Below are 8,432 nucleotides of genomic sequence, written 5' to 3' on the forward strand. Positions count from 1 at the left end.
GGGTCCCCACTGGGGTTTTTAGTTAAGGGAGTTTCAAAGGAAAAACGATGGAGGGAGGACAGAACTGGCCAGAACTAGTTTGGCTCTAGGTGACATTCCGTGGGGTTTGTTGGCTTTTCCTAACTGGCCTTGGTTACCATGGAGAGCGGAAAGAAACACGCCATCCGCAGAGCTGTCAGAGGAGGCTGCGCCGGGCGGGGGCTGGTTCTGGCCAGCAAGGAGGTTGGTTTTTTTTATTTGCTTTTTTTTTCTTTCTGTTTTTTAGTTTACAGTTCAGTAACATGGAGCCTTCCCCCACTGTCTGCTGGCGTCCCCACCCTGGGGAGGGCTCAGTGTGGCTGAGACCGGCCTCTTTCCCAGGAGTAGGGCCTGATGGAGGCCAAGGGCCTCGGCATGAATGTTCCAGCGACTTAGCACTTTAAAAGCTCCATGGACACACGTCTCGTGACTCCCTTTTCTTGGAGATAGTCTTTTCTGGGGTGAGGGAGTGGGGACCCGGCCCCCTTCTTTATGTCTGAAAGGCTGATATCAGGGTTTGATGTTCGAAGTCGCCCATCCCGTGGCTGCCGGTCCTCCAGGAGGGGCCAGCGCAGTGACCAAGTGGCTGGAGACCCTGTGTCATCCCCGCAGGCCGCTGCTCAAGAGGAACTGAATGTCTCTGCAGTGCCCGCGCCTGTTAGCTGGGGCTCGGGTAACTGATGAGGCAGACCGTCCCCGCTGCACACACGCTTTTCTAGTTAGATTCCCATCCCGCAAAGCTCTGGGCTGGAGGCCAGTTCTCTCGGGGTTCAGATTGGATATTAGCAAATGTTAGAGCTGTGAAATGTTTCTGTCCTCAAAATGAAACTCCCCCCCTGTTATAATGGAAAGGATTGAAAGGGAATTGAAAGGGGAATACAATTTCTTACTCTGTGATTGTCAGTTCTCAGGTTCTGCCTGGGTACCACTGACACGGCTCTGAACCCCGCGGGCCCCACACTTGTAAACACTGGTGTTGTGCGTAGCGAGGTCCTTGTGGTCCCAAGGACCTATTGAGGTCCAACAGGAAGTTTCAGAGGGTGTGAACTATTGCCCCCCTCACCGAGACCTTCATGAATTATAGTTTTAATAATTATGAAATGCGCTCACTCTGAAGCTCCGGGGTTCCTCTGTCATCTTCGCCCCAGGAAGTCAGAATATTGTTCATCATCACCTCGAATATCTCAGCTTGTTTTCAGAAGCAAAAGTAATCGTGGCAGCAGCAAACTATAATCAATCAGAAGTGCCAGTGTGGCATTAAAGGATGATGAAATAATAAATATTTGGTAGTCAGCAAATTCATCACGATGATAGATTTTGCTGTGGATTTTCTCTGAAGCGGCATGGCGGTGTCAGAGGAGAGAGAGTCTGGCCAAGAGCTCTGATTTTCATCAATTTCACTGGAGAAATCAACCTGGAGGCTGTTTTCTGTTTTCTCCAGTAAATTCGAGGATGTTCTGGAAGGTCTGGCCCTACAACTTGTCAGTCTCTCTTCCTTAACGTGGCTTCTCCCAGCGTTCATCTTAGAAGATGTGGATGACTTTTGCCTTATTTACCAAAATCTGTGACCACAATATACCCTAAAACTCCTGTGGTTGTTAAAGTTATCTTCAGACACAGTCATTGAACTTAAATACACATATTCAAAAGGAAGTGACGTCTGCACTAGAAATGGAAAATCATCCTCACTGCCCCATAGGAGACAACTATAAATTAAATACAGCAGGGGCAACCCTTGTATTCGGGTGCTATTATGCACTTAAGGCTTTAAGTTGATTCCCCTTGAAAAAGAGAGGCTGATTAGCTTCAGGGATGTTTAAGAACCAAGAGCAGCAAGATGACACTCGGCTGTAGTTAGAACATCCGAAGCACATAAAAGGGGAGCTGTGTTTATTGTGCCATGGAAGGCCATCGAAGCTTCAGTTCTACCTCACTGAAAAACATCTGAAACCCCCAAAGGTGTGCCCCTCACACTTTCTTTCTGACATTAACTGATGGGCAATTCAGTCCCAGGGGATCTGCTGCTCTTTGAAAAGAATCATGTGACCTCATTCCCCTAGGCCAGTGAGGATGGGACAGGGGCCCCACTTCTGGCCATTGAGTGACACAGATGAATCTTCTGAGAAATCCTTTCTTGAAAAAAGAAAATGTAATAGAAGATCGTCTCCCAGCCAGCTGGGATGCTCTATGGACTGTGGGACTTGGATGCTGAAGACTGAACTAGGATAGAAAGACTTGATGGCTGGAGTTGCGGCAGCCATCCTGTCACCATGAGGCACACACCTACTGGGCAAACCAATGGGCTTGTGATGGAAGATTGGTGGACGGAAAGAGCCTGGGACCTTGCAGACATCTGCAGGAGCCTGAACCAGTGCTAAACTGACACCCAGACATCTTACCGAATAATGACCATGGTGTCCCCGTGGTGTCCCCACAGTGAAATGACTTTTTGCTGAGTGGTTGGCTGGTTACCTGCAGCTGAACACATCTAGATTAGCAAACCCTCCTTTATTCATGGATATTCCCAATTATTATCTTACAGTGCATGTGACCAGCATGATTCCCTAGTGGATACAGGGCAAACTATCCTCTAACGTTCCTAAGACTTAACTCCAAAAGGCGGAGCCAGAGAAGAGTTTCATGGATAAAAACGGGGGAAGGAGTGACTAATAAAGCAAGCACGAGGATGCCTGGTGGTCTTTTGGCCCGTTACATGAATTGGATGAGTTCAGATTTGGTGAGGAAACAGAGTCAACGACAACTTGGACAGGAACAGGAAACTCCAAGGGGAGTGAGAGCTTATGCAGAAGCCAGTTGGGTTTGCTTGGGACAAGCAAGGGGCAAGAAGTCGCTGCTTTCCAGAATTTTCCTTGAACAAGAGAAGAGGTGGCAGCTCAACTCGGGCACATCTTTGAGCTGTGCGAAGGGAGAAGGGAAGCGAACACCCCCGGGTCTATTTTGACAGCTGTATAGGTTTACTTTAGCAACCACTGAAGCAAATACTTGTATTTATGTTTAAATTAAACCAACAGAACAGAGACCACCAGGGCCAGCAATATCTGTGCTATAAGGACAGAGCCCACTGAATTTCATATTCTTTAAGGCTTTTATTTTAGTGGATTCGCAGCAAAAAAGAATTGGGGGAGCATATTAGAGCAGAATATCTTAAATGAGAATAGCTGGGGAGAGGACGCATCTGCCATTTGTTGGATTAACGGGAGAACTTTACCCGAGCCTGTAATATTTGTTTGGCTGCTGTGAGTAACTGAGCCATGGAAGGGATGTCAGGGGAGTGCTCAGACAACGCTGCTCTTATTTCTTCCATCTTCTGAGAGTGCCAGGAGGATTCTACCAAGGCAGGCCCCGAAATGAAAATCACACTCCCATAATATGGGAAACCGAAGCAAGGTTATGAGTCAGAGATGTCCGGGCCTCAGGAAAGTAACTCCACTGATTGAGTCAAACGCATTTAACTCCGACAGCGAGACAGACCGTACATGGAATGATCCCGCTGCCAAGGGCAAGCTGGCGCTCCTGTCACGTGGAGCAGGTAAACCCGACGTCCCAGATCCCCGAGTCTGTGTTTTTAATTGCCCTGAGACTTACGTGTGGGTGTGGACGGAGGGACACAGACAGACATCTACAGACACGGTAGGGTAGTCCAAAGTCCCCACTTAGGATTCCACAGACGCTGTGCAGTTGGGATGCCAGATACTGAATCCATATGTGTGCCTGGGGGCCATTTTGAGACTATTTGCTGAACATTTAAAGTACAACCGATAATGTTTCTCTGCACTTCCCCGACAGCACGTGCAGGGGCATCTGGGATCGGTCATCTCACATCTGGACACCAGATTCCTTCCAATGTGATGAGCCCAACTGCCTAATGGGTTGAAATTAAATCGGAATTTTGCCCAAGAGAAAGATGAAGAGGAAAATGCACTAGGTCATGGGCTCCTGTGACAACAGTTTGTTTTTCTCGAAGTCATGAAGAGTGGAAATCGGAAGGTGTACATGGGGGGAAGCAGGGGGGAGTCCCCGGCAGCCTCTCCTGTGTCTCTTCTCCTCCGGAGGCTCCTTCCACGGCAGACACCCTCCCCCGCCTCCCGGTCCTGGGCTCCGGCTCTGTCAGTCCCTGGCGTTTGCTGATTATTCAGAGGCTGCTGCTGAGGGAAGGACGAGGGCAGGGCTCCCGTAGGAGGAGGAATAGAGCACACTTCCCCAGGAACACAGTGCACGTGGCCCTGTGTGTCCCCCACGAAGGTGACACTCTAGTCTTCTCTTCGAACCACAGGGCCTTCTAAGCTTGCCTCTCCCTTCTGTGGGAACTGACCAAACTCATAGAGAGAGTTGGCCAGATCGCAGAGCCCGCTCAACCTCAAAGCCAGAGGACTGACATGATCCCCCTAGAGAGAACTGGAAGGGTCTACACACTCCCCTCTGCCCCCCTTCTCAGTGCCCCTCCCCCCTTCAGCACAGGGCCTGGGTGGTGTTCAGCGGTGCCCAGTGCTTTGGGGAAGTGTTTTATTTATTATTTTTTTAAAGATTCATTTATCTATGCACACAAGAACTGGGGTACAGGCCAGAGGTGTGGGGGATGAGAGGACTCACCAGAGACAGAGCAGGGAGCAGAACAGGCAGATCTACTGAAATACCCTGCTGAGGGGAGCAGCGGGGAGACAGGAGAGGTCTGGGGCGCTGTGTGGTAGCTCCCTGGCTGGGGATGGAACTCGTGCTCAGAGGCTGGGATAGCTTCACAGTGCTGATGCGTAACCCCTTGCGCCACCAGGGAGGCCCGGGGAAGTGTTTTACTTGATGTTGTTGTGCCTTTGTAAATGTCCAGCATCACTTTTCTCCTCCTGAGGGGCTTCACTACCTGGAGTTCTCTAAACTCCTTCCATTTTGTCGCAAATGACGTCACTTCCTCCAGCTGCTGGTGATTCTCTGCTGTGTGAACAGACCCAAGCCCCTCCTTCACCCAAGGCCCTGGACAGACATGCAGGCTGTGCCCACATCCTCCTCTTGTAGATGAGGAGCAGGAAGGAAAATAAGACTAATATTTTATTTTTAATTTTGAAAAAATAAAGCTAATTGAGGTGATGCTAGTTGACATCAGATTTAGGGGGGTAGGCTCACACCCCTCAGGTGTCCTGCACCGCACCCACCACCTGAGCCCCTCATTATGGCATCACCCACACTCCTCTCCAGGGGCCCCTGGGGTCACTCGGGGCTTCAGTGTCCTGCGACCAACTCTGTTTGCCCGACCGGCGGCCCGGTGACGGCTGGGAGCGAAAGGGCCGTTCTCTCTGGGCTGTCGGGCCATGAGGGGGGCGAGTCCTTGAGAAAGGCGCCCCGGGACGGTTGATGGGGTGTCCTGCGATGCTGTCCACCGAGGCGGCCTGACCATGTGCCTGGTCCTGCCCGCAGCCGCAGAGGCCCGCGTGAGCAGCCTTTGCAGAGCTGGAGCTCCTTCCCGCTCTGGGCTTGTGGCCTTGCTGTCTCCACAGCGTCCCCGCAGCCAGACGCCTCTCGGTCGGCACTCACCCTGGGGGAGTCGGGCTGCGCCACGTCCCGTGTCCAGGGCCGCGCGAGCCCCGCCTGCAGCTTCCAGACCCGGAGGTGCCCGCCCGGCTGGGGAGGGAAGCCGGGGCCGGTGAGACCTGGGCCCAGCCTGGCCGTCCGCGCGCCTTAGCTCACTCACCTGTGCGTGAAGAGTCTTCGGTCCGCGCGAGGGCAGCTCCTGCGCACAGGTGTGCAGGTGTCTCCGGGAGGGTGGCGGCTGCGGTGCCACCCTCCTCACCTTCCTCACGTCATGCGTATTGTTCGGCTTTTCTGAGCCGCTCCCCCAGGTTGTTCAAATGTCACCTTGTCAGGCAAGCGTTTCCCAGAGACCTTATTCAAACTTTCCATCCCAGCCCCCCCAAACCCTACCCCCCTCGGGGTTTGTCTGCATTTACGTGCACCCGAGGTACAAATATGTCACGTCCCCAGTAGCTTTCTGTCTGCCGCCTCGCACAGTAAGCCCCGGGAGGCCAGGAGGGCGGGCGGGCACCCTACTTGGTCCCACCTAGAACAGCGGCTCAGCAGCCGAGGGGCTGCTTCCCGCGTGATGGGCAGAGCTGATGCAGCTGATGGGCGCCCTCCATGCTGCCTGCTGCCCACCAGCGCACCCCCACTGCCCACCTGGGGAAGCACCCTGCAGCAGGCTCCACCCACGAAGCAAGATGGATCTGGGGGAGGTGGAGGCTTGGTCTTCAAACAGCCCTTTCCCTGGGCACCATCAGGCTGCATTTGGCTACCTCCTGCAGCTGCAAATTGACCATTTTACAACTGCCTATTAATCATGCTGTCTGCTTTATGGCGCTGTGAGAGCAAATGCCCTCGGCAGCAAGATTTCTCAACCTTTCGCGCTCCGGGATCACTGTTAATTCAAGCGACAACTTCCCGACGCTTGTCTGCGTGGCTGCCTCTGGCTTCTGGGAAGCAAGTGGTGGCAGTGAGGAGCCGGTGGAATCGGCAGTGTGTGCTCGGGAGGCCCAGAGGGCGCCCCAGGTGCTCCTGGGCTTGGCGGCCATCTTGCTGGGTGTAGAGAGGGCTCTTCATGAAAGCTCTGCCCAGGCCGGGGTCCTGGTGTCCTGGTGATGGGGGAGGGCATGACCGGCGCGGGGGTCCACCTGGCCTTCTTGAGGACGGACGTGGGCATGAGCAGGAGGCCGCTCTCCTTGCAGAGTCCAGGCCTGCAGATGGGGATCCCAGAGCTCACCTTCTGTGAGGCTGGGCGGTCCACGGAGAGCCTGGCGTGCAGAGCTGCTGTCCACTGGCCAAGCCCATCTGGCTGATTTTACCCCTGGAGGCCTTGGGTCACTAGCGGAGAAGCCATGCTCTCTGTCTCTGGGGCTAATGGGACCCCTTATCCTGCTTTCTCTGAGCTTTTCCCCTCTAAGCCAAGCCTCAGTCCCCTCATTTGTAGCTCAGGGTTTCTGTGGGTGAGGAGCTCAGGAACGGTGTGATCAGGCCGTTCTGCCTCCTGAGCTCTCATAAAGTTGAGTCAGATGTCAGCTGCAGTGTCCACCGCATGCGTGTTTGATGGGGGTTTCTCTTTCTAAAGCCCACCACCAGCGTGACCCTTACCCGGCTGGGAGTCGGTGTTGACGTGCCCCTCAGCGGCTGTCCATGAACAGCACGGCCGATTTAATCCAGGCTTCCACCTAGAGATGGCTGTGGCCCCGGAAGCTTCCCAGAGTCAGTGCAACCTTGTTAGGTTGGTGCTTCTTTTTACTTTGGCCTGCAATTAAACAAGAAAAAAACCTCTTCTGCTGAGAAAATTCACATCGACAGAGAGCAAACAATAATCTTCATTAGCGCCTTATATAGATTAAATCTTTCTCAAAGCTCTAATTTTATTCTCTTATTTAGTGCTTATCAACAAATGCTTTAAGATAGAGACATGGATCTTCAATAAAACATCTTCTCATGTTTCCAGCCATTGGAAATTTTGCAGCGTTGAGCCCTGTCACTCCGCTTCAACACAACCTTTGAATTCCAATAAACAGAATTTATGGACCCAAAAGGTCAAAAAAACTGGAAGAAATTGGTTATTGAACTCCTGAAAAATCCTAATTAAAGGAAAGTAATGACATCCCTGAGTCTTGCCTTAATGAATCTTCTGGCTTGAGACCGGAATTCCCTGCGGCGCCGCGGGCCGGCGCTCCCGGAAGGTGGAGCTGTGACCGTGCTGCGGTTACGTGGTGACCTTCTTATGCTGCAGGTTAAGGTGGTTGAGAAATTTTTCTGGCTTCCCTGCTGCACCCCTTCTTCCTCCTCCTTTTTGTTTTTTCCCTTAAGAACCAAGAGTCAAGACCAAGTGCTTCAATGCGGCCCCCCTTTTCCTGACAACAAGCGGTGTTTGGGGTTTTCACCCCTGTGTTCGCTGTGTCCATCACCCAGGCCGGCGCTCCTGGCCGGGAGTCCTTCTAGGAAGTTCCAGCCCCAGGAGGCGCCCACTCCTGCCCATCCCAGTCCTGGGGCCCGTGCTCACCGCCCTGCTCCCTCTCTAACCTCCCCTGGGGGGCGGAGGACCGGGGAGCCCCTGTCACTCGGGCCACCGAGTCCTGCCGGACACCCCGCGTGCACCACCGGCCTTCAGATTCCGAGGGCCCTGCTTGGAAGAGCGCCGCCGGCTCTCAGAGCAGCTCCTGCGGCTTGTTTCCAGTGCAGCGGGCGGGATTTTCTCCCGTTGTCCCCCCGCCAGGCACGAGAGCCCCCAGCCTGGGAAGGGTTCAGACTCAATCACGACGAAGCCACCCTTGCCACAGCCTGGAGAGATGCCAGGCCGGCGCCCGCTGCCCAGGCGCTGGAGAGGGCGGGTGCCAGCCGCGGACGTGCCCGAATTTCTCTTCCGCTGAAGATGGAGT

At 53.5% G+C, this 8,432-nt stretch overlaps 1 long non-coding RNA gene across 1 annotated transcript; it reads left to right on the forward strand.

Moving 5' to 3' along the window:
- Positions 1-204: 204 nt before the first annotated feature.
- Positions 205-7,689, forward strand: LOC119245334 (uncharacterized). Its single transcript, XR_005125274.2, has 3 exons — positions 205-222; positions 7,127-7,279; positions 7,435-7,689. It is a non-coding gene; the product is annotated as an uncharacterized LOC119245334 (long non-coding RNA).
- Positions 7,690-8,432: the final 743 nt, after the last annotated feature.

This window comes from Talpa occidentalis, unplaced genomic scaffold (assembly GCF_014898055.3).
Source record: "Talpa occidentalis isolate TD23 unplaced genomic scaffold, MPIMG_talOcc4v2.1 talOcc4.14, whole genome shotgun sequence".
In the NCBI taxonomy this organism is placed as follows: domain Eukaryota; kingdom Metazoa; phylum Chordata; class Mammalia; order Eulipotyphla; family Talpidae; genus Talpa; species Talpa occidentalis.